Source organism: Balaenoptera musculus, chromosome 7 (genome assembly GCF_009873245.2).
Source record: "Balaenoptera musculus isolate JJ_BM4_2016_0621 chromosome 7, mBalMus1.pri.v3, whole genome shotgun sequence".
NCBI lineage: Eukaryota > Metazoa > Chordata > Mammalia > Artiodactyla > Balaenopteridae > Balaenoptera > Balaenoptera musculus.
In genome coordinates, this window is record NC_045791.1 from 22,812,268 (window position 1) to 22,838,966 (window position 26,699).

Below are 26,699 nucleotides of genomic sequence, written 5' to 3' on the forward strand. Positions count from 1 at the left end.
TTTAATATTGCCTCACATATTTCAGATGCTCTGTTTTGGTTTTCTTTTTTTCTTTTTTTTTCATTCTGTATCCTACTTGTTTTTGAGTTTGGGTACTATCTATTGACCCATTTTCAAGTGCACAGGTTCTTTCTTAAATGGAATCCACTCTGATACTAATCTCACCTAATGATGTAATTTTCACTTAGAGACTTTCCATTTGACTCTTTCAATGTTTTAGTGTCTCTTCTGAAGTTTCTTATTCTTTTCATGTATATTGTTTAGCTTTCCATTTCCTTTAGCATTTTTAGTATAGTTTCAAGTCCCTCTCTGTTAATTCTAACTTCTGGGCTATAGCTGGATCTGCTTTTATTGACTATTTCTTTTCTTGATGATGAATCACATTTTCTTCTTAATTTTGCTGGTAATGTTTGATTTTATGCCACACATGAAAAAAAAAAACCAATAAAAACTAAATAATATGTACTTCCCAAAAAGTGCATGCTATTTTTTGAGTCACACCACTAAAGTGAGGCTGAGTCAATATCTGTAGTGATTCTGTTCTGGGTTTTGTCATGACTTTGTATTAATGCATTTTACCTCTGGCTTCAAATACTTTGAAACAAAATGAAGATTTTCCCTTCTGAGCACTGGCAATATTCCAGATGTATTTTGTGTTTTATAGCCAAGCTGCCAGCTGAGAAGTGTCATTTGCTCTTCAGTCTTGTTCCAGGCTTTCTGTTCCCTGGGAGATCTCTTTCTGCCTTGGAGAGGTATCTCCAACTTCACCCCCATACCTTGGAAGCTGAGAGCCTACAATACCTAGTATGGGGAGAGGGGAGAAGGGCTCTCTACGTTTTAGCTTGGACCTCAATATTTCACTGGTAAAAGTCCTGAGTACCTTGAATTGATTTCCCTCATTCCCTTTGCCCATCCAATTCAGTGGATGGTTGCCTTATATTTGGGAGAGGCTCCTCTGGCATAGGAGTGTCTTTCTTGCCCTACTCTGCCCTCAGTTGTGGTGTACTGTGCCTAGTACTCTGTAAAGCACTCTGTGAAGTCCCATAGGAAAGATTTGGCAGGTTGGTGCCTGACTTCCTCTGTGACTGTGGCTTTTCAGAATTTCAGAATTATAATTTGTCATGCCAGTCCACATACAGACATTAAGTGGTTTAAATTTTTTTTGGTTAGTTTCACCTTATGTCTGTGGTAGGTTCTGCTTTACCCTGCTGTTTCACCAGAGGTGAGAATAGCCATGGATTTCTTCCACCTTATAAAGAACTAGTCACTTTCTGGAGTTCTCTTAAGGTTTTTGGTTTTTTGTTTTGTTTTGTTTCTTTGTTTGTTTTTTGCATCCTCAGTTCTCTGATGGGTTTAGAAAAATTAAGCCTTGTCTGGTTTATTTTTGTTGTTAGGGTGAAAGTGATAACCTCTTGCAACCATCTAAATACTAACGAAGTAGAAATCCTGGTATTTTTTAAATTTTATTTTCCATTGTTTGTTTCTAAGGTATAAATATGCAATTTTTATATTATCTTGTATGACCTTCTACATTCACTTATTAACTCTACTAGGCGTTTTTGAATATTATTGTTTTGTTTTTTGTATATTCCTTCTGATTTTCTACATAAATTTTTATCCTCTGGAACAAAAGAAAGTTTTACTTCTTCCTTCTTATTCTTTATACTTTCTGTTTTGTTTTGTTTTGTTTTGAGGAGGGGGCTTATTTCATTATCTAGGACCTCCAATGCAATGTTGAATAGAAGTGATGAGAATGGGCATCATTCCCAGGTTGCTGAAGTAAGGAGGAAAAGTTTACTACTTTTCCATCAAGTATGATGTTACCTGCAGTTTATCACAGACGGCTTTAACAGACTGAGAAAGCTTCCTTCTATCCCAGCTTTGCAAGTTTTCTCATGAATAGGTGTTAAATTTAGTCAAATACACTTTTTTTTTAATCTATTGAGATGATTACATATTTTTCTCTTTTATTGTTTTAATGTGGTGAATTACATTGAGTAATTAAAAAATTTTAAAACAATCTTGAATTTCTGGAATAAGCCCAAATTGGCTGTGAGGTACTCTTTTTCTATATTACTGATTAAATTTGCTAATATATGTTTAAGGAATTTTTGTGTATATGTTTGTGAAGGATTTTGGTCTGTGTGTGTGTGTGTGTGTGTGTGTGTGTGTGTGTGTGTGCTTTCATTTTTTCTTGTAGTAGCTGTATTAGGTTTTGGTATTACAATTATTCTTGCTAAATTATTCTAAAATGGGTTGGGTAATGTTTCTTTGTCCTCTATCTTCTGAAAGAGATTGTATAATACGGCATTATTGCCTTCTTAAATGTTCGAAATAATTCACCAGTGAAGTTATCTAGACCAGAAATTTTCTCTATAGGGATTTTTTTTTTGCAATTTATTTAATAATGTAAAGCTGTTCAGATTTTATACTTCTCCTCATGTACATTTTGGTAAGTCGTGTTTTTCACTTATGACCGTTTTATATATGTTGTCAAACTTAATTGGCATGAATTAAGCTGCTCATACTATTTCCCTTTTTTATCCTTTTGATGTTTGTGGATCTGTAGTGATACCTATTTTTCATTCCTAATATTGGTATTTTTTTTCCTTTATTTTCTTGATTGGGCTTCATAGGAGTTTATCAGCTTTAATTAATCTTTTTTAAAGGTCAGATTTTTTTTTTAATCTCCTTTTGAATTTTCTTTTTTTATTATTGGTTATTTCTATTTTATTGATTTCCAACTTGTCTAATTATTTCCTTCTTTTTAGTTGCTCTAAGTTACATTTCCTCATTTTTTCTAGTTTTTTATTTTTTTATTTTATGTATTTTTTATTAAAGTATAGTTGATTGACAATATTATACTAGTTTCAGGTGTACAACATAGTGATTCAATGTCTTTATAGATTATACTCCATTTAAAGTTATTACAAAATAATGGCTATATTTGCCTATGCTGTAAAATATATCCTTGTCGCTTATTTATTTTATACAGAGTAGTTTGTGTCTCTTAATCCCATGCCCCTATTTTGACCCTACCTTTTTCTAGTTTTTTAAGGTAGAATCTTAGATTATGGATTTTACACCTTTATTCTTTCCTATCATAAGCATTTAAAGCCATAACTTTTCCTCTAAAAAAATCTTGAAACTTATCTTAAAAATTGCTTTTTGTTATGTTTCTTTATTGTTCCATTTGACCATTTTCTAATTTCCCTGTGATTTTTTTTCTTTGACCAATGAGTTATTTAGAAGTGTTTTATCTTGATTTCCAAATAGTTAGGAATTTTTCTAGATATCTTATTTTTTAATTTTAATTTAATTCTCTTGTGGCCAGAGGATATGCTCTGGCCTTTGATATTTATTGATACTTGTGTTATCACTCAGCATGCAATCTGTCTTGGTAAATATTTCACCTGCATGGGAAAGAATATGTATTCTTCAGTCATGTAGCAGTCTATATAAATGTCTGTTAGATCAAACTGGTTGAAAATGCTATTCAAATCTTCTATACCTTTACTAGTTTTTTGTATTCTTTTTTATCAATAGGTAAAGATCCTGAGAGAGGGGTGTTCATCTCAATCTCACCAACTATAATTGTATATTTGTTTATTTCTCCTTTCAGTCCTGTTGATGTTTACTTACTGTATTTGAAGTTTCCTTTTATTAGATACACACACACTTAGGATTTTTATGTTTTTCTAATGACAATCTTTTTATCATAATAAAAGTCCTCTTTATCTCTGATAATACTTTGTCTTGAACTCTACTTCAGTAATCTTAATATAGCTACACCAGTTTTTTAAAGCTTACATTAACATGGTACATATATTTCCCCCCATCACTTTCATCCTATTTGTGTTTTTATATCTAAAGTGAGTCTTTTGTAGACAACATATAGTTTTGTCTTATTTTTAATTTAGTCTAATAAGTTCTGCCTTTTAATTGGTGTTTGTCAATTTTTAAAAATTACATAAATTACATTATGTAATTACTGATATGTTGGAATTTACATCTACTATCTTCGTATTTCTTTTCTGTATTTTTCTTCCGTTTTTTTTTTTGTTGTTGTTGTTGTTCCTCTGTTGCTCCTTTCCTGCTCTTCTTGTGTGTTTTTTAATGTTTTTAATATCCTATTTCATTTCCTCTGTTTACTTTTTAAGCTATACTTTTTTGCATTTTTAGTAGTTTTAGACTTATAATGTATATCCTTAACTTATCACAGTCTACTTATACTTAATGTTGCATCATTTCATGTAAGTTATAAGAAAGTACAACTATTTAATTTCATTTATTGCCTCCTCCATCTCTTGTACCACTCTTTGTCATGTGCTTTATTTCTACATACAGTTATCATGTTATAGTTATCGCTCTAAACAGCCAATATCTTAAAAAGAAACTAAAAGAAGGAAAATAAAGAAAATATTTTCTATTTACCCGCATATTTAGTATTTCAGTGTTCTTTACTTATTCCTGTAGATCTGAATTTTCATCTATTGTTTTTGCACTTATTTAGAGAATTCTGGAGAGAGTTTGTGAATTAAATTAATGATTGATAACTAGAAAACTAAGCACATATACAGACAAAAACATTTATTAGCTCCAGGGAACTAAAATAGTCCTACAGAGAGGAAATGCAATCAGATCATACTATTGGGCTCAACTGGGAACAGTGTTTTTATACTAGCACAGTAATGTAAACACTGAGTATTGCCGTAACCACAAACTGTGATTCTATGCTCTTAATCTATCTTAGTGGGAAATCGATAGATAATGTCAAAGTAAAAATAAAAAATTAAATAAATAAGAAATAATAGGGGACTTCCCTGGCAGTCCAGTGGTCAGGGCTCTGCGCTTCCACTGCAGGGGGCATGGGTTCGATCCCTGGTTGGGGAACTAAGATCCCACTTGCTGTGACGCGGCCAAAAAGAAAGAAAAAGAAAGAAACAATAAATAGCCATAACAGCAAGTTTGGAGTTTGGAAAGAGGGAAGAGTTGAGAGTTGGCTGAGTTTGCCTCTGGGAAAAGCAGGAGTGGCCGTAAAGTAGGGGCTGCTCTTTCTCATAACAGGTTTAGTTTTACTGTTTGTCTTTTTGTATTATGTACCTGTACTACTCTGATAACAAAAAAAATGGTTAAGCTAATGGGAATATCCCAGTGAGAGGGAAAATATGAGTATATAAGAAACAGGCTAATGGACTATGTAAGATTTCTGAATACACACATTGGGATGATGTTCAGTAACATAAGTGGCCTTAAATAGAAGAAAAGACAATTGTTCTGGTCTGTTTAACAAGAGGGGAGGAAATAGGATTAAAACAGATGATGGTAAATCTATGTGTTTGGCTAACTGAAGGACATCCTGGTTCTATTTGCTATAAAAAGTTGGCAGGAGAGTAAAATGGAAGTATGAAGTGTCAGCTGCTTTTCCCTGAGGCCTAGCAGTGATGAAGATGAGGGGATTTTGTTAATCATTTAAAATTTTTCCATTAATTTTGGGGGTGTATTTTTGTTGTCATGTTCATCCTTATGGCCTGATACTTTACTTCTTAGTTTATTTTATATGTATTTCCTTTCATAATTTTTCATCTGCTTGGTCTCAGGTTTACTCCCCTGAAAGACATCTGTAATCCTTTGAAGACATGTTCTTTTTCTGTTCTTTGAATATGCAAAATAAGCTTTATTTATGAATATTTGAGGGCTGTTAGCATCTGAAGAAAAATTATAAATGTCCATGTCATCCCTGTAATTTCTTAACTACTGTGATTTGGAAAGTATATTGTCAAGAGGCTAAGGAAGCTGAAAATCGAATGGGGGTATAGCCCGAAGTCTCCTGTGTGTAACTTTCTGTCTTAAAGAGCCAGATAGATGTGCTTTGGACCTAGAGGAAGGATTTAGTAAACCTGATAATAGTGACTGGAGAGAGCTGCATAGACATTGAAGGGACACTCAATCTAAGCCGTATGGTTAGAACTTGGGTCCACCAACCAGCTGTGGTTTCCTGCCCTCAGTACACACGGATTTAATTAAACCACTGGGAGTCAGTATCACTGCAATGGAATCCTCCACGGCTTACCAGCTGTGTCTTCTTGGGCAAATGACTTAAACTCTGAGCTTAATGCTCCATTTTTAAAAATGTTAACAGCTTTGTTACCTTATAGGAATGTTGAGGATTGAATGACAAGAGTGGATGTGAATGCAACTCTCACACTGACATACATACAGGCACATACTTGGCTACAGGAGAAAGTAGCTCTCATCACCACTGCAGGATCAATCAGTAGCTAAACTGAACACTAACTCTTCTAAATTTGAGGAAACTTACTTCTTAGAGGATCAAGAGTTTTCACGTTTCAATGAGGCAATTGGCAATTAGTTTAAGATTCTGATGCGGGAAGTGGGAAAATAAAATGGAGAAAGATGAGAGTAATCTGGAAAGTTAGGAAAAGTGAAAGATTGGGGTTGGAGACCAAAAGAAGAGTATGAGAGCAATTGCAGAACAAAGATGCTGAGGTCTTAACTGGGGTTGATGGCCATGAGCATGAACGTAGGGGTAGACCCAGTATTTCCAAACTGTGCTAATGTGGCCAGTGTGTGAATGTGAGTTTCCCATGAAATGAATAAAGCTTCTGCTTCAAAGACCCTCACTTGTACACATGGGCTCCTTCCAAGGCTCTGGGACAGATTCTGGTAATGTGATTGCATATTCTTGTGTTTTCATAAAATTTGCAAAATAAGATGTTTGGACTGCAATTGGTTAAGACTGTTGCCTCTTTTCACTTCAACTTTCTCTCTGACACTCTTCCTCTTGTATTGGGTGGGGTGGTATTGTATTGGAGTGGCCCTAGGCATTTTGAGGCTACGACCAGGGAAAGATTGAGTTGGGAACACATTTAGTTTGAGTTTTGTGGGATCTATGGAGGTGGATCGCAAGCATCCATGTACAGTTAATTATTGCTAACTGTTCTGGTGAAGGAATGACTTCCAGGAATAATCCTTCTGCCTACCGTGCCAACTTCCTGAAACAATGTAAAAAAAGGTTCAGGGCCAGATGTTATATCATGATATAAACGTGTCCTACTGCACCTGGCATTATGTATATGGGTAATAAAGGAGAAACAATATTTGAAATGTATGGAGCCACGTGGCCTGTGGAAAAGTCTTCCCACCCTCAGATGTACAAATTTTCAAGAGGTGAATTCAGTTCTCATTAATACCTAGGAAAGATGGAAGTTGTGTCCTGTGAGAATATCATACCTTATAATGCACCATCTATAATTATCAAAGCACATTTTTTCTTTCTTGATGGAATTTGTAGAAAATTTATCAAAATTTCCATGTGTGTAGGGCACAAAACCGGCAGCAGTATTATAGACGCAGCACAACTGAGTGTGAAGTCATGTTTTATGCGTCCCAACATACAGCATCTCATTACCAACAGCAAGTTGTGAAACTGAACTTTTTAAAAAAAACTATCAGTATTCTAACACAGATTTCATCCGCCAGGTTTCAGGCTGATGTATGTTTCTGTTACTTCTTTAGAGGTAACATATTACAAAATTGTCAATATGAAGAAGTGTTCAAAGGTTATGCAAATTTTAGGGAAAAAGAGAAGTATAGTGTATGTCAGACCATTAATTAATAAAAACATTGTTATATTGATTTTGTGATTCTGTATTTATCAGCTTTTAAAAGTGTGTAATTTATTGCGATTTCTTTTCTCATTCAAAATAAATATTCACTTTTCTAACAAATTTTGCAATAATTTAGTTTTTTTTTTCTTAAAGACCACCCCCCAAAGTGGTATAAACTTCAGCCTCACAAAACGTGACACCACCCTGGACAAGTTAGATAGTACAGGATAGAACAGGTTTTCTAGAAAAGGACATTAGTTCACTCTTGACACCACTGAGAGTTTCCAGTTAATCACTAAACTCAAATGAGTGATTCCACAGACTGGGCTATTCTCAGAAATTGACTTTTCTTTTAGTACCTTGCTACGGACTCTTAATTCTCCATAATGGATCAGCTGCATCCTAGAGCAGATGTTGGCCAAAACCTTCGGGTACCCTTGTGCTTAACGACTTTCTCTTTCAAATTAGCATGAGACCTCTCAAGCTTTCTTGTTTCCTCCCAGCAAAATGCGGCAGCCAGGACACAGGACCTTGAGATACCAAAAGAAAAGTTGTGATGTTCTCTTTGTTAGTACTGTAAGTAAAGAATTTATCCTAATTTCTCTCTTCCTTTTTTTTTTTTTTCAATGAAGTGTAAACCTAGGAAATCCTCTTTATGTTTTACAGACCCAAAATTGGGCTTGAATTGTTTCTGAGATAAAACCAGGTGCTCTTTGTTGCAGTGATTACAAATGAAATATGGATATGGAGGATATTCACAATGTAATTCAAATGCAAACCGCTATTAAGAATTTGTTCAACTCATTCTGTGTTACTAACCTTCAAATGTCTCTGTAAACTTCTATAGACCTTGTCATTAATTACACATTGAAAATTGAAAGTAGGAAGCAAACTGTTTCCACTGTGATCTTTTTTTCTCATAGAATTGTAAAGAGCAAGACAGCCCAATAGACTGATTTACAGTAGGATCAGTTCTCACTTAAGGGACAGTTGTCATCCTACCTTGTGTAGTTTCCTGTAATCTTCTCCTTTGTTCACAGTTTTGCAGTTATAATCTCTGATGTCCTAGGAGCAAATCCCTTGGCATTTCCCTAGGAGAAAAATGACTTCCAATACCATAGATAGTATAGAAAAAGGAGATGGAGCGGATCAGATCAATTTAAGGAAGATCTGCTTATTTTATTTTATTTTATTTATTTATTTTGGCTGTGTCGGATCTTAGTTGTGGCATGCGGGATCTTTCTTGCGGTGTGTGGGCTCTTCGCTGCGGTGCACGGGCTTCTCTCTAGTTGTGGTGCAGGCTTCTCTCTAGTTGTGGCTCACGGGCTCCAGAGCACAGGGGCTCAGTAGTTGTGGCACGAGGGCTCCAGAGCACATGGGCTCTGTAGTTGGGGCACTTAGGCCCTCTAGTTGTGGTGCAGGGGCTCAGTAGTTGCAGCACATGGACTTAGTTGCCCCACGGCATGTGGGATCTTAGTTCCCCGACCAGGGATCGAACCAGTGTTCCCTGCATTGCAAGACCGATTCTTAACCACTGGACCACCAGGGAAGTCCCAAGATCTGCTTATTTTAAACTTGACTTTTATCTTTATCGAGGCTGAACCAATGGATTTTTTAAATAAGAAGACCTATGCTTTGGTTTCTTAACTCTTAAAAAGCATGTTGAACCAACTTCCTGAGCTAGAAGCCATAGGAACGAAAAGCCAGCAGAGCAAACAGATGAAGCTGAGCGTTTTGTTAATCCATAAATTCAACGGTCCTCCCGTGGTCGTATTCCTTCCTCCTGGATCAGACATCTGCTTATTTGTGTTTTCCAGTCGGGCAGCATTTCATCCCTTCCCTTCCTCTGCAAAATGTTTCTTGATTTTCAGGTTTGAGGAAAGACCTTTAAGTGATAGCTATATTTATTCCTTTTGTAGCTCTTGGTGTAATAAAATGTATCTCTCTCATCTACATTTAAGTTTAGTGATTTCCTATCTTCTTGGTCAATGTTTGTACCTCTTAGGGTTTTGAGTTTGTTTTGTGAAAAGGAGGCTGAGAATTTCTTCCCCAAATTGTCTCAAGTGAAGCGACCTTCTGCTGAGAGTCTTCAGACCTATATTTTTTTGGCTGACTCTCTCCTACTCCTTTTCTCTCTATTCCTCCATCCTTTCTTCTCCCTGGCCCCTTCCCCTTGATTTCATTGTCATTCAGGGAAGACTGGGAGAGCGAGAAATTACTCACTGGCTCTCATCCTCTCTGCTGTGACCTGAAGGGACTTAGTCCACCTGGACAAGGTGACTACGGACGACATCAGGCAGAAGACAGCTTCTGCCTAGAGACCACTTGGATCTTATACTGAATTGTAACCAATGGTGAAATCAGAACAATACACCAATACACAGTGAGTGATGGTCAGCTTAGAGAGGGAAATATTTCTCAGAATTGTGAAAAGGAGATTTATCTCTCTGCTTCTAGGAGAGCTAGCACCCCCATCCTGCATAAGTCATTTTGAGAAAATACTCATGGTACAGAAAACCTTGAAAAACCCTGGATTAGATCATATGTCTCTCCAGCCCCCGAACCTGAGGTCCAACCTGCATTTTTATTTGGGTTTAATTCACATTCCATACTTTTTTTTTTCTGGCCATGCTACGTGTCTTGTGGGATCTTAGTTCCCTGACCAGGGATTGAACCTGGGCCCTCGGCAGTGCCTAGTCCTAACCACTGGACCACCAGGGAATTCCCCACCCAGGTTTCTCCTTAATAGCTTATCTGGTACATCTTCCTGTTTTTCCTGCAACCACTGTAACATCTTCAGAGCTCCAAATGACAGCAAAAATGTTGTGTTTATTGACTTTTTGATTACAGTATACTCAGTGATCTCCAGTACCTCTTAGGTGACTATCTGAAATCAAGGCTTAATTTATTAGGGTATATCCCACCACTATTTAGGTCTTCCATTTTCCCTAGACAGGAAGGATCACCAGTTTTACCAGCTACAATTATTTTTATACTATACCTTTTACCAAAAAACTCATCTTTAAAAATCATACACAAAAATTAAGAAGAAAAAAAACAAGAGAAAACATGACAACCATTAAATGTCAAAACATTTTTGAGATTCCAGTTGGTCAAGGCACAAAGAAAAAGCTGGTGAATTAACATTATCCCATAGAAGACAACATACTCGTTCCTCAGATGACATCTTTCTGAATTTTGATTTCTTCATGCAATTGATCAGATTACAGCTTTCCAATAATATCAGCACCTCCCATGTTCTTCTGTACTCTCACATATATTCAAAATCTGTAACATGGCAACAGTAATAGTAACTATTAGAAATGGCCATTCTTGTAGGTCAAAATAGTTAAATATTACCAATTTCTTATGAGATAACCCCATACCTTGTGGGGTTAAGATTAGTAATAGAGGGAAAAACTGCTCTCACTTCTACCTCCATCCAAACTGAATGCTCCTTTTAATGATTTTTGTGTCTCCTTCCAGAATATCTTTATATCAATATAAGCAAATAAAAGTATGTATTTTTTTTTTCTATTCTTGCAAAAAAATGTATACCATATTCACTATGGGCCTTGCTTTTTTAAAAAATATATCTTAAGTGTCAGTAGCTTCAAATCCCCCTCGCCCCTCTTTTTTTTTTTTTTTTTTTACTAAATTAATTTTTTTTTTTTTTTTATGGCTCTGTTGGGTCTTCGTTTCTGTGCGAGGGCTTTCTCTAGTTGCGGCAAGTGTGGGCCACTCTTCATCGCGGTGCGCGGGCCTCTCACTATGGCGGCCTCTCTTGTTGCGGAGCACAAGCTCCAGACGCGCAGGCTCAGCAATTGTGGCTCCTAGCTGCTCCGTGGCATGTGGGATCTTCCCAGACCAGGGCTCGAACCCGTGTCCCCTGCATTGGCAGGCAGACTCTCGACCACTGCACCACCAGGGAAGCCCCGCCCCTCCTTTTTTAAAACAAGTATGTAAGTATCTTACTGTAAGAATGTAATATGACTTGTTTTATCAGCCCCGATGGATGGATATTTCAGGTGGATGATATTTTTAAGATGACTATTGATATGATCAGGCAAATCTTTTGCTATTATAAACAATGTTACAATGGATAACACTGCCATGTGTCCTATGTGTGCAGATATATGATTAAGATACATTCTCAGAAATCAAGTTCCTGAGTCAAATGGTAAATGTATTTGCACGTATGATAGTTCACTGCCAGGTTACCTCCACAGGGGCAATTTGTGCTCCTGCCAATGAATGAAAGTGCTATTTGCCTACAGCTTCACCAACATGATACATTGTTAAATGGTTGGAATTTTTGCCATGAGGAAAGTCATATTTTAGTATGATCTTATTTTGTATTTCTATATATACATGAATAAATCTTAGAATGTTTTTCATTTAAGGAACATTTTTTCCTATAGAGAGCCCATTTAGCCTATTTATCTCTTTTTCCCTTTAATGTTGTCAATCTTAATCTCATCATTTGTATAGAAGCTCTTTATATATTAGGAAAATTAGCACTATACTTCTAATATAAATTGTAAATAAATACTTTTCCCAGTTAATCACTTATATTTTGACTTTGCTTGTATTTTTTTTTTGAATTTTTGAATTTTATTTTATTGATTTTTTTAAACAGCAGGTTCTTATTAGTTATCCATTTTATACATATTAGTGTATATATGTCAATCCCAGTCCCCCAATTGCTTGTATTTTTGTCTTTCACTGAGTAGAAGTTTTTATTTTTATGGAGATGAAAGTACCCATTTATCCATCTTTAACAGATTCTACATTTTGAATCAGGTAGAAAGGACACTGCAAGTTTGCAAAGGATTTTCCTGAAGTTTTCCTCTGGTAACCTTACATGTTTTTTTAACATTGAATTATTTGATTCATATGGAATTTATCATAAAATGTAAGATTTAAACCAACTTTTTTTTTTTTAGGTGATTATCTAGTTTTTCCAGCGTCACCTATTGAAAAACCCATCTTGTCTTCACACATTATTTTCTTGTTTATTTTTCCATATAAACTTTAGAATCACATTTTAAAGTTTTTAAAAAAGTATCCTGTTGGCACTTTTGAGATTATATTACATTTCTATATTAATGTAGTTGAGAACTGACATCCTGTTATTTTTCCCCCTAGAAATTATGTCTTTTTTGGTTGCAATTAGAAATGGGATTTTTTTCTTCTACTACATTTTGTAAATTGTTTCTGGTATATATGAAATCCAGTGATTTGTGTATATTAATTTTCTACTCTGCTACCTTATTGAATTTTCTTACTGCGTGCCTGAAGTAGTTTTCAAGTCAATTTTATTTTGCAAGTATATAATTGTATCATCTGCAAATAATGATAGTTTTATCTTCTCCTTCTCATTTTACACAAGCAATATATGAATATATTATCACTGAATAAAAATTTAAACAATACAGAAATATTTTGAATCACAAACAAGAATCCTTCCTAACTTCCCCCACCAACTATCTTTCCCAAATATAACCATTGTTCATCTAAAGCTCTTTCTGTATATTTCCATAGGTCTGTATGTAAAGTTATACATAGTCTTTTCTATTTTCATATTTAGAATAGACTTTATGTACTATTATTTTGTATAGTTGTCTTCAAGAAAATATTTTTGAAACAACTGCAAAATTAGAAGTTGCAAATACAGAACAAAGAATTTATTCTCCTGAATCATTTTGAGGAAGTTACTGACCTGATAATCCATAACACTCAATACTTTTGTGTGAATTTCCTACATCAGGGATGTTATCCAAATAGAACCATTGAAATCAAGTAATCAACATCAGTACATTAAACCCGTCTAAACTGATACTGCATTCTCATTTTGCCAGTTGTTGCAATCATGTTCTTTATGACAAAAGGATCCCGTTCAGCTTTGCATGTTGCATTTAATTGTAATAATGGCTCTTGAGTCTCCTTCAGTCTTTCCTTGAGTTTCATGACCTTTGCAGTTTTGAAGATTCCTGGCCAATTATTTTGTATAATGTCCCTCAATTTGAGTTGGTTTGGATTTTTTTTTTTTCTCATGATTAAATTCAGGTTACTTGCAGGAATACACTGGGAGGAAAATCACAGAAGTAAATCTGTGTTCTTCTCATTGTAGCATATCTGGACGCACATGACTCCCATTTGTCCCATTATATTCACCTTGATTATTAAGTGTCTGTCAGCCGGGCTTTTCCACTAGAATGTAACTTTTTCATCTTTTTGAAATTAATAAGCCTTTTGTGAGGAGTTACTTTGAAACCACGTAAGTACCCCAAGCTTCATGAAAATTTTTAATTATTTGGTTATGTATTTATTTATATCTGTATGAACATGATTTTCTATTTTATTCAATGGGTTATAGTCCTTTACTATCATTATTTCTTTTAATGGTCAAATTGTCCCTGATTTGGCCAATGAGGGCTTCACCAGGCTGAGTTCTGTGTCCTTTCATCATGTCTCAACATTCTTTAAGCACTTCCTTTCTTCCTGAAACAGCAAGATGTTTCAGACATATACTTCTGCCTCAGCCCTAGAATCATGTATTTTTTTCAAGTAACCCCAGGTGCTTTTAGTGGAGAATGGTATGTAGAAGCCAGGAGCTGAGCACTTGCATGCTTATTGCTACTGGAGTATACCTGTTCTCAGATCCTTTTAAGGGCTAGAGCGAGGGAATATATGTATATGTACATGTTCATGTACGTGTACATGTATATGTGTACATATATCATATGCATATATATTTACATCCTTTTTCCTATGTTTATTATATGTCCGTCTGTGTATTTTGAAAACCACAAGGTCACAATGATACTTCTAAATCCAGTAGTAAACGACAGGATTCATTTCAGTGTTCTCCCTTTCATAGTTACAGACCCTTTTCCAGCTAATGATAAACCTATCTCCCATTATCTTTAATATACTTAGTTATGTGATCGGTTTTCTTGAATGTACTCGATCTCCTATCTCCACCCCCCCAAGTTCACGTGGGCATCCTCCTCACCCGGTTTGGACCCTGACATCCCACGCTGGGCCACTACAGCTCCCCCTTTCTCTGGTGTGGGCACCTACCTTGTTCCCTTCCACTTAATGACTTCAGAATTGAACTGTTCAGGAAGGGGTAGAGGAACAGGAAGTACAGATACCCTAGACAAAAAATTTAATTGTAAAATAACCCAAACATCAACTTTGAAATCAAAATCAATTGTATTTCAATTTGCTTTTTATTTTATGTAATGCATGTATTGAAAATCTTTCATTATGAATATACATATATCTACTTCATCCTTTTTAAATTGCCTGGATGAATTCTATAATATGGCTCTACTGCAGCTTGTCAGTAAAGGAATGGTAAAATATACATTTGATTTCTTGAACTTTTCTATGTTATAAACAATGGATATCATGTACATATTGCCTCTTCGTGTATTTTCCGTGTAGAAAATGGAAAGTGGAATTTCTGGATTAAAGGGTATTATTGGCACTTTATTTTAGTCAGTAGTTTTGCTGCAGGACTCCTAATCCCCAGAGTTCCTAGCCTAACAAAGGAAAACTTGAACTGGGCTCTTTTATTTTATCTATTTGTCTCCTAAATGTCTAATTCTAAAGGCAGACTGTGATGAGTAAAATGCTTAACATCCCTACTCTTGAGTTTATAGTTCAGCCAATAGGAAGCTCTAGCTACGTACACAGCCAAATCCAATAAAACTTCATAAGATTATTTTAATGTTTAAAACTCTATGACTTCATGGAGGAAATGAGATATATGAAAGTAGTTTGAAGATAAAAAAAACACAGACAAGTGAGATGATGCAGTATCTGTCTTTCTGTGTCTGGCTAATTTCACTTAGCATAATGTCCCCCAGTTTTATCCATGTTGTCCCAAATGGCAGGATTTCCTTCTTTGTGGTGGTTAAATAATATCCCATTTTGTGTGTGTGTGTGTGTGTGTGTGTGTGTCGCATTTTCTTTATCCATTCATCCGTTGATGGACACTTGGGTTGATTCCATATCTTGCCTATTGTGAATAATGCTGCAGTGAAGATGGGAGTACAGATATCTCTTCAAGATCTGATTTCATTTCCTTTGGATATATATCCAGAAGTGGGATTGCTATATCATAGGTTAGTTCTATTTTTAATATTTTGAGGAAGCTCCATACTGTTTTCCATAGTGGCTGCACCATTTACATTCCTACCAACAGTGTCAAGGGTTCCCTTTTCTCCACACCCTTGAGAGTCTAAAAAACTCAAACTCATAGAAGTAGAGAATAGAATGGTTGTTGACAGGGGTTTGGGGTGGGGGAAATTAGGAGATGTTGCTTAAAGGGTACAAACTTTTCACTAAAAGATGAATAAGTTCTGGGGATCTAATGTATAAAATGTTGATTATAGTTAATAATACTGTCTTGAACACTTGAAATTTGCTAAGAGGGTAAATCTTAAGTATTCCTACCACACAGAAAATGTTTCATATCTGAATGTAGACATTGCTGTAAGCATTTTGTTGAATATTCCAGTTGCTCATGCCTCAGCAAAATTTCTCAAGATTAAAATTCATACAAACTACCTAAGAACAATAACCACTCAAGGAATTTAGTCTAATTTGTCAATACTGTCAATAAAATACAAACTATGTGAAAAGCTTGATAACAACCACCTAATTAGTACATTTTCTGAAATTAAGGCAATACAAGGAAATTCTATGGAATAAATACATAATAATTTATGAATGATGTAAGTTTTTATTTTATCACTCATCCTAACATCACCAACCCTTCTACGGGACACCCAGGCAGATCACCTTTGATATTTTGCCGATTTTCAATTAAATCAAAACCATAGCTTTCCAATTTCTTCATAAAGTTTGTAGTAATGAAGGTGTGTTTGTCAACATAGGAGAATACAACTTATTTGCAATTTGTAGCATGAAATATAACTTCAAATAATTAGACACATGCCATGTGGGTCTCTTTGCCGTCTTATCCCGAGCCCAGCAAATGTTAAGGGTGGGCTGGTCTATTGTGATTATATTACTGACGCCTATATACGCACTGGGTGAGTAATCATGAGTGTTATAGGTCTTAGCACAGGGGAAGAAAGGGGCTGATGAGAGTGAAGAGGGAGGGAGGGGAACCCAGACTACTGCACTGCTTGTTTTTCTGTACAAGCATCATGGTGTTACAAGTCCCTCTGGGCCTGACTTATGATCGTCTTTCTATCAGAAATATCTTCTCGGGACTTCCTTGGTGGCGCAGTGGTTAAGACTCTGCACTCCCGGTGCAGGGGCCCTGGGTTCAATCTGTGGTCAGGGAACTAGATCCCACATGCATGCTGCAACTAAGAGTTCACATGCCACAACTAAGGAGCCCACCAGCAGCAACTAAGACCCTGCGCAACCAAATAAATAAATATTGTTTAAAAAGAAAGAAATATCTTCTCCTCCGTGTTCACTTAGATGCTTCCTATTCTTCATGTGCCAGTGTTGTGGTTAAATTGTGTCTTCCAAAAAGAAATGTTGAGGTCTGGAATGTGTGAATGTGACTTTACTCGGAAATAAGGTCATTGTGGATGTACTCAAGGGAAGATGAGGTCTATTGAGTTAAAGTGGGCCCTAATCTGGTGACTGGTGTCCTCATTAAAAGGCCATGAGTGACACGTGAGGAGGGCCACGTGACGGTGGAGGCATAGACTGGAGTGATGCAGACAGAAGCCAGGGGATACCAGCAATCACCAGAAGCTGGAAGAGGCAAGAAAGGATTCTTCCCTACAAGCTTCAGAGGGAGCATGGCCCTGAGAGCATCTTGATTTCAGACTTCTAGCCCCCCAAAATGTAAGACAACAGATTTCTGTTGTTTTAAGCCACCCAACTCGCAGTACTTTGTCATGGCTGCCCTAGGAAACTGATATGAGCATCATGGTGTTTCAAGCCCGTGGGCCTGACTCATGGGACTCTTTCTACCAGAAACATGCTCTCTTCTATATCCACGTGGACACTTCCTATCCATCCTACACACTCCACTCACTGCTTCCAAGTGGACTTTGTTGACTGTCTAGCGGAGGACTGGCTTCATGCGGGCCAAGGGAGAGCTGAAGGTAGAATGCAGCCCGCTAGAGGAAGCTGCTGCTTCTTCTACCTCGCATTGGCTCGTTGTTTCCTCCTGTAATTAGGAAGAACCGTGTGCAGTCTCGCAGCAGCAGCAAGTCCTCCTGATCTGTTACTGGGATCAAACAGTCTAACAAATCAGACTGGCATAGCCTGGGTTCATTCCTTCCAACTGTTTCCTTTTGGAAGGTGGCAACCTTGGCCAGCATCTGCTCACTGTCTAGGAAGGACAGATATTTTGATGCTTGTTCATCTGGAGGACAGAACAGGCTTTTGGCGCCGCCGTGATTGGTTCCACCAAATGCAACGGGCTCGGCTTCTCTGGGCCCTGGAGTCTGAAGTCTCCGGGGCCACCTACCTGGCACTGATGTCAGGAGCAGCACTTTCAAAAGGACCCTGGTGTCAGCAGCTGCTTGTGTGGGTAACACTAGGTGTAATCATCCACTTAGGCCCTCGACTTAAGAGTTGATTAGGCCAATTGTATCCAGATCATTTTCCCCCTATGAACAATGGCAACTACGGAGCACATTAAAAAAAAAAAAAATCTAGTCTAAAATGGGAGAAAAAGATACTGTTTTTTCTTTTTCTTGGAAATGAGAAAATAGATTTGGACTCAGCTCCTGAATTATATTTTCTGTCTCCCTGGGTTTCAGTAACAAGCCTAACGTAGAAAAGAAGCATTTTAATCTGGAGGGAAGGAGTTTGTCCTCTCAACAAATCGACATTCTCTTCTCTTCCGTGTAACACTTGAGCTTGAATATGCAAATGATCCTCTAGTAGGAATTATCATTAGTCATTCTTTCACAAAGAAATAATTGAAGAACATTGTGGTAGATGACAGCATTAAGATTCATCAATGTTCAATTCTTCCGCTCTGTCATCCTGTCAGAAAGCAGACGTCTAATTTTGTGGCCCTGCTGGTGAAACGCTGGACTCTTTCTCCTGGTGCACAGTTGAATCACCTCCTATAATTTGCTTTGAAATGAACAAGACCTGGCACAGTACATCTTCTATTTAATGGGCAATATTATGAACAAGATAAAAAGAAATGTCTATAAAGCTGTTGTCTTTGCAAATTGGATTTGGCAAGATACTACCTCAGGCAACTAATGAGCTTACTGGATACATTATCAGGACTGATCACCAAACTCGAGAATGGCATTGTTTTTTTCTTTATAAGCCTTAGTAAATATATGGGAGGGTTTGTCATTCTAACAGTAACAGTTACAGAGAATCTAGGATGGATTTCAGCAAGAGACCATGTGACTTAATTTTAGAGGCAAATAAAAGATCATTATTCAGTCTAATTTTTATTGTTAACCTTGATCTTTGGGGTAAAGTTGGGACAGAGTTGGGGAATCTGTACATTTAAAAACTTTTACTATTACCTCTAATATTAATGATAGTTCCTATTTACTGAGTGGTTACTATATGTCAGCCATTGTATTTAGTGTTTTCCATTTAATCCTCATAGTGATACAAGGAGGTAGGTAGTATGGTTATTCCCATTTCAAGTGAGTAACATGAGAGTATTAAACATTAACTTGCCCAAGATCAGCAACTAGAAAGGGCAGTCAGAATTCAACCTCTGCCCATCTGACTCTAGAGCCTGCACTTTGAGTCACTGGGTTAAATAACTTAGAGCCAGAGAAGAACACTCTGCATGGAGAACTTCTATTTAGGAAGCTGACTGAGTCTCCTGATTTCTTTGGAGCCATAATCTAGATCTGGGGGGAGATGCAGCCCCAAGGAAAACACACAGAGTGCACTTGGCTCTCAGGATTGACATAACCTCTCCTCTCTGGCTTTTGCTCTCTCTAGATAAATAGAAGTTTTGTACCTATGGAAGCAATGCACCTTCTCAAAAGGGAAGTCTTAGGTGTGTGATACTGTGATCTATAATAAGAAATACGTATTTGGCCTTCACCCCCTTTCCTGGCACAGAGCTCCTAAAACTCTTGGAATTCCCATGTGAAAAGAGCCATAAAGGTGTCTTCATATTCATAACAAACCCCTTCTAACCATACCTGAATTTATGTTAACAAAGTGACTTTTGGAAAGGACCTAAGGAGGAGGGTTGTTTGCCAGAGGGGCCAACCCAACCACGTGTGATTAGAGGGTTCAGTCCCACCCCAGACCTCTGGGAAGGGGAGAGGCACTGGAGGTTGAATCAATTGCCAATGACCAGTGATTTAATCAATCTTGCCTATGTAATGAAGCCTCTATAAAAAACCAACAGGATGGGGTTCAGAGAAGTTCTGGGTTGGTGAACACATGGAGATTTGGGGAGAGTGGCGTTCCTGGAGAGGGCATGGAAGCCCTGTGCCCCTTCCCCACATACTCTGCAATTATGCATCTTTTCCATCTGGCTGCTTCTTTTATAACAAACCTGTAATCTTGTAAGTAAAATGTGTCTCTGAGTTCTGGGAGCTGCTCTAACAAATTAATCAAACCCAAGGAGAGGGTCATTGGAACCTCCAATCTATAGCTAGACAGTCTAGAAGCACAGGTGACAACCTGGACTTGGTGATTGACGTCCTAGGGTTGGGGAACAGTCTCGTGGGACTGAGCCCTTAACCTGTGGGTTATGATGCTATCTCCAAGTGGACAGTGTCAGAATTGAATTGAACTGTAGGACGCCCAGCTGGTGTCAGAGAATTGCTTGGTGTGGGGAGAAAACCCACACACTGGAACTGGTACCAGAATTGTGGGTGCATTAATGTGACTGTAATTCAAAGCTTTCTGTGCCAGATAACTTTAAATAATCCCTCCCCCCGCCGCCCCATTGCCCCCAATATTCTCAACTCTCTTCTTCTTGCCATTTGCTGACTTCCAAATACTCAATTGTCCAGTCTCCGCTGAGCTAGATGAGACCATATGACCCAGGCCTAGCCCATGAGAAATAAGTGCAAGTCTGTACAGGGTGCACTGTTCTGGGAAGTCTGTGCTCTCCTGATAAAGCGGGCAGAGGAGACTGTTGATCCCTGAACCAACCCCAGTGATCGCCTACTCTAGGCTTGTTCTATGAGAAAAATAAACCCAATTCTTAAAGTTACTGTGAGTTGCGTTGTTTGCTTCTTTTACCCCCAAACACTCCTAACAGCTACAGTTCCTGATATTTAAACATATCAAATTTTTTCTTGCTCAGTTTAATTAGTTCAACAACCACATACACTAAATAGCATGATATTATCTCTATTTTAAAGATAAGAAGAACATTACCTAGGGTGACAAAGCTACCCAGTGCACGAGCTGGGGCTGGGACCCAGGTCCTCCAGCCCTGCCTGGGGGCTCTTTGAAATACTCAGTGAAGAATCTGTGAATGCCATGAGGTCTTTCCTGACCTTTGCATTAGAACCATTGTGGGGCTTAAACATCATTGCAGGTTGATTTAAAGTGGAGAAAGGGAAAAACTCATTAGACAGTCCTCTGAAAGATGAAGGGAGTCCTTTATGAAATAGAGTTAGATTACAGAATGTAATGGATATGAGATAATTCTTCAAACACAAAGAGAAGCAGTGGAATGGAGGGAAATGAATATAAACTTCTGTTATGGTAATGAATAATCTAAGGAATTAGCACAGAACAGGACAAGAGATTTACCTAAATATTTTAAGGTGTTTCCTTTATTCAAAACTAAGTAAAGAGAGCTTTTATTAATGAACAGAGAATAGGTGGAGAGAGAGGAAAGGAATGAGAACGAGAGAAGGAGAAAGAAAGAGGTTGAGAATATGAGCTAAAAAAGCTGGAGTAAATTCCAATTGGAGGAACAACAAAGAAACGTGTATAACATAGATGTTCACCTTCTCCTCCTCCTGTCAAGAAACCTAAATTGAGCCTTCAGAAAAGATGCTGTTTCAAGTCCTTCCACTGGCATTTGCAAAAAGTTGAATGGTTTCCACACTGATGGATGTAGTCTGTCACCCTTGTGATATAGACGAAGCCTTCCCTTGGCAAAGATGTCAAATCCACATAGTAGGATATTCTGATTGATTCTGGCCCAAGGCATTGAAGGTCCTATTTAAAGAGCAAATTTTTGAAAGACATAGCCATTGCCACTCAAAGACATACCGAGTCAGAATGTACCATAGATGTATACGTCAACAGATGGATAGTGAGGGACTTCCCTTGTGGTTCAGTGGTTAAGACTCTGCACTCCAAATGTAGGGGCCTGGGTCCAATCCCTGGTCAGGAAACTAGATCCCGCATGCCACAACTAAGACCCGGCGCAGCCAAATAAATAAAAATAAATAAATATTTAAAGAAAAGACGGATAGAGAATGTAGGGTTTGGGCGCGAACCCAGTGATGCAGTTTTGGAACCCGAGTACATGGTTATCAACCTAGTTGGAGTGCAATAGAAGGAGGGGTTAAAGATATTCAGATGAGGTGAACTACTTGGGCCAGAAGACAGAGGGACAGTCAAAGAAAAGTTTGTCCAGCTTTATCCGAAATGAACGTGCCCCCAAATTCCATAATGGATGTGATCCTTGGGAGGACTGTCTGGTCCTTGCCCTTGAACAATATTCTTTGGTTTCTGATGCATAACAACTTCAAAAGTTCAGTGTTTTACAGCAATGCTCACAGTTCTTCAGGTCAGCTAAGCAAGGCGGTGCTTAGCTGGGTCAGGCTGGACCCAGGCTTCAGGTTGTGTTCAGGGCAGCTCTACATGGCTTCACGCTCGGGCTTAGGCTGGAGGGCCAGGGGCTCCCTGAAACATACTCTTCTCATGGAAGATCAAAAGAGCGCAAGAGGACAAGCCAAATGTGAAAGCATATTTAAGGTCTCTGTTTACATCTCGTCCACCAATATTATACTGATCATAGACAGTTATGTGGCCAAGGCTACTGTGAGAGTCACTTCGAAGTTACGTGGCAAAGGACGTGGGTGTAAAATCCTATTCCAGGGGAGTGAAGAATTAGGAACAATAATCCAACCTGCCATGGAGCTGCTCCAGCACCATCTATCCAGCTGCCTACTAGAGACAAATGCCTCTGGATACCGCTAAGGCACTTTAAATTCAATGTGAGCAAAACCAAACGCGTGATCCATTTCCTCACCCCATACGTGCACACGCAACCCATTCCTCCTCCGTGTTTCCTGTCCTGGTGAATGGCACACCGTCCATCCACCCACCTGTGTAAGCCAAACCCCAGAAGTCATCCTTGGTGTCCCTCTCTCCGTCACCTCTCCCTAACTCATCATTCACCTGGTCCTGTCGATTGCTCTCCTAAATATCTCTTGAGTCCATCCACTTTTCTCCATTTCTAATCCTATCCTTTGCCAGAGCTGCCATCTCCTTTTGCCTGAGCTGTTGCAGTACCTCCTAAGCAGCCTCTTCAAATCCACTCTCACCCGCTTCTCTCATACCCTTTGCACTATAGACAGAGTGGTCCTTTAAAAATGCATATCATCTTCTTTTGCCTAAAACCCTTCTGTTGCTTCCCATTGTCAAATGAAGTCCTCAGCATGGTCTGTAGGGCCTGTGTGATCCAGTCTGTTCCTAACTCTGCGGCCCCATCCTAGGACACTCCCTCTCTCTGCCCCCTATACTCAGGTATCACTACCCTTATTTCCATTTCTAGATGGCTCTCAGCTCCTCTGACTCAGGGCCTTTGCCCAGGCTGCTCTCTCTCCTAGGAACCCTCTTACCCACACCCTTTGCCTATTTAACTCTGATTCAGCCCTCAAATCTCAGCTCAAATGTCACTTCCTGCAAAAAGCTTCCTCTGTCCATGACGACAATGACAGAGTCCTCATTATATATTCTCTTGTCACCATATACCTTTTTGGGGGGCCGTCATCACAGTGCTTACTATTATGTGATTCCCCAGGAAGGAAACCCACACCGGAGGAAACTTAATGAAGGGAATGGTTCCAGAGATGCTAAACACGGGGGACACGACTGTTGGAAGCCCCTGCCATCCCTGGGTCTGGAGGGGTGATGAAGAAGAATATTAGCGGAGCTGAAGAGCTGGGGTGGCCTGGGAGGCCCTGGAAACTTGGGGGAGAAGCCACATGGTGTGAGTTAGAGCCATAGCCAGGGCTGTCCAGAGGAAATGTGGTGAGGGGGGAGAAGCTCGTGGCTTTTCCCCTCCTCCCACCCTCCAGTCTCGCCAGTGCCTTCCGTCGGCTGAACTGACCAGAAAGCCAGAGGGTGGAGGAAATGCAGCAGATCAGGGGAAGAGCAGAAAATAGCTTCGAGAACAAACAAGCACAGACCCACAATTGGCAAGTTATAGGTTTGTTTCTGTAGTGATCTGTACACTGCTTGGTGCCCACACTAGACTGAACCTCCTTGAGCAAGGGCGGGGTATATTTTTCCCATCATTGATTCCTCAGTGCTTTTCATAGGGACTAAGACTGGTCCCTAGTGAATGAATGAATGAATGAATGAATGAATGAAAGACATTCAAGAGAGCCTGAGAATAGAGAATAAAATGATCTGTTAACATTTTGGCAGGCACTAACTCGAGAATGGGCATACTTTCTCTCCTCCGCCTCTTCCCTTATCCCAATCCACTTCTTTTCCAGAAGTTTCTGATTTGGGCTTACCGTCCTAATTTGGAGGTATGTTGTTGGAAGAATTGACAAAAGAAAAGAAGACTGTGATGTTAATTGTCCACATTGTCAAACACACACACACAGAGTTTCTATTCCCTTCCCTCAGCTACAGGAGCAGGACCCTAAGGAGGGTCTTTTGTAGTTTGCAAAGTCTGTTCCTATCACAGCAGAATCTGCCAGATGCCAGGCTCCTCTTTCCCAAGGTGAATATCAAATCATGGTATCTGGCCCCTCTGAATCTGAGCAAAATGTAAAATAAAATAAAAATCTATGTACTTACATTTATAACCATCTCACAAAATGATTGAAATAGGTTATTGGCACACGTTTTTGGCCTTATTTCCAGAACTTGTCATGAAAGTATTTTAAACAGTTTCGGGGGAACATTTGTACTTTGGGTGAGCTGTCTTGTGGAAATTACAACTTCAAGGAGAAATAATAACCATAACCATGGATGGGGGTGGTGGTGGCAGAATCTGGGTGAGATACTCTGCCAGGTGTCCTTCCCAACTAATTCTACCTGTTGTGTAAAACTGAGTAAGAACCTCACAGGACCACCTAAGTTGACGCTGGTAGGAGAGTAAGGCAGGCAAAGGGCCCATGAACACCCCCTGCTTTGTGTGTTCTTTCCTTGATACCCATAGTGACCAGTGTGGGAGAGACAGTGGGGTTCTGCAAACATTCCCATGTTGCTCTCCTACGTTTCCCAGGATCCTCACTGGTAGACAAGGTTATATGATTGGTTCTGGCTAATGGGCAGTGATTGGGAATGATGTGTGTCATCTCCAGGCCAAGGCATGGAAAAGCTGCCTGGTGCTTGAGTAGGACTCCTGTTGAGATGCACGGCTTGGATTGCTGAGTCATACACGAAGGAAAGTTTGCTCTAAAGAGTGATATGGACCCACAGCAGACTTTTTGTGAGTAAGAAAGAAACCTCTGGTATGTTTAGCTACTGAGATTTTGAGATTATTTGTTACTGCAGCATAAGCTAGCCTATTCTGACCAATAATGTGTGGATACAGCAAAACCAGAAAGACTTCTAAAAATCTTGTTTGGTTATATTGCTTTGCTTTCTCTTTTTTCTCTTTCCTTTGAGAGTGTGAGGAGTACACTGGGGTGAAAAATAACAAAGTTTAAAAATGGAGCTTATTTGCAATTGGGTTGTGACAGTCTTTATTCCAAATATATATCTAGATCTAATAATAAAAGAACAAACTTCTGGTTAAAATGGACAGGCGAAATTCTTCTTTAGAAGCCATTGAACTTTTACTACAGAACACGTCCTAGGGAACATTCCTGGGCAGAACCTGCAGGCACCATGTGATGTGGGGAGGGGGGTGATGAAAGAAGGCTTCTTATGCCTCAAATGATCATCTCACCATTCCTCAAGAAGACATTGTTTGTTGGACTTAGACGTATCTCTTATTAACAGTCATGCTTAAAACGGGCACTTAGGAAGACACTGAGGAAGCGAAGATAAAAGCTCCCTTCAATGCGTGAAGGAGTTCACAGGCCATATACTCTTGTAGTTCTAGCAAGACTTTAAAACCAGTGGCCAGCCATGAAAAAATTAAGCCAGATCTAGAGTCACAGAACCTACAAGACTGACTATTTCATCACCCTGTTATAGTTCTCTCGTATCCCTCGTCATCATCTGAAATTATTTATTATTTTTTTTAACCTTACCTGGTTATTAACAGCTTCCTCCATCAGAATATAGTGTCACAAGAGCTAGGGAATTGTCTGTGTTCATCACTGTATCTCCAGAGCCTAAAAGAGAGCCTGGCACAGAGTAGATGCTCAACAGTATATTTGCTGAATGAATGAATGAATGACAAGACAGAAGGGCCACTGTCCACAAACGTGGGCACAGAATTTGGCAAAGTCAAGGCTGGATGGTATGGATGAAGAATATCACCTGCCATATCAGTAAACAAAGGATGATGGGGCCATGAAGCCATCAGCCAGCCACTAAAGCCACCTCAGACTGTGCACCCTGAGGGGACTCAGGATGGAGAAAAGCAGGATACTGGCCCTAGATAGTTAAGATGCATCTCAAAGGAATGACTTCAGTGAACCCAGACTCTTGCATCTTCCCATACACAGAAAAGCCCTAAATTCATTAACCTGAGATGTCTAGTTTTCTTTAATTAACAGTAATGTTTCGATGTTCTGACCTCGTGGTTTTTGTTGCAAAAACTCCTGTATACACTGGCTTCTCCCCCACCGCTTCAGAGCAGTCCCTCAGAGCTGTCTGAGAGGCTGCCTCCCAGGCTTAGCTCCTCAGCGAGTCTGTCGAATAAAACATAATTCTCCCTTTTAAGTTGTGCATTTATTTTTCAGTCGACAATAGTTTTTTTAGTGTTCAACATCTACAGATGCTAAG

General features: G+C 38.7%; 1 protein-coding gene across 1 annotated transcript in view; it reads left to right on the plus strand.

Moving 5' to 3' along the window:
* The window catches only part of SPOPL (speckle type BTB/POZ protein like), a 74,634-nt gene extending 70,768 nt beyond the window's left edge, over window positions 1-3,866 (plus strand). The window contains exon 14 of the transcript XR_005020647.1: window positions 3,547-3,866. The gene's annotated coding sequence lies outside the window, so the exon portion shown is untranslated. The remainder of the gene's footprint in view (window positions 1-3,546) is intronic.
* Window positions 3,867-26,699: the final 22,833 nt, after the last annotated feature.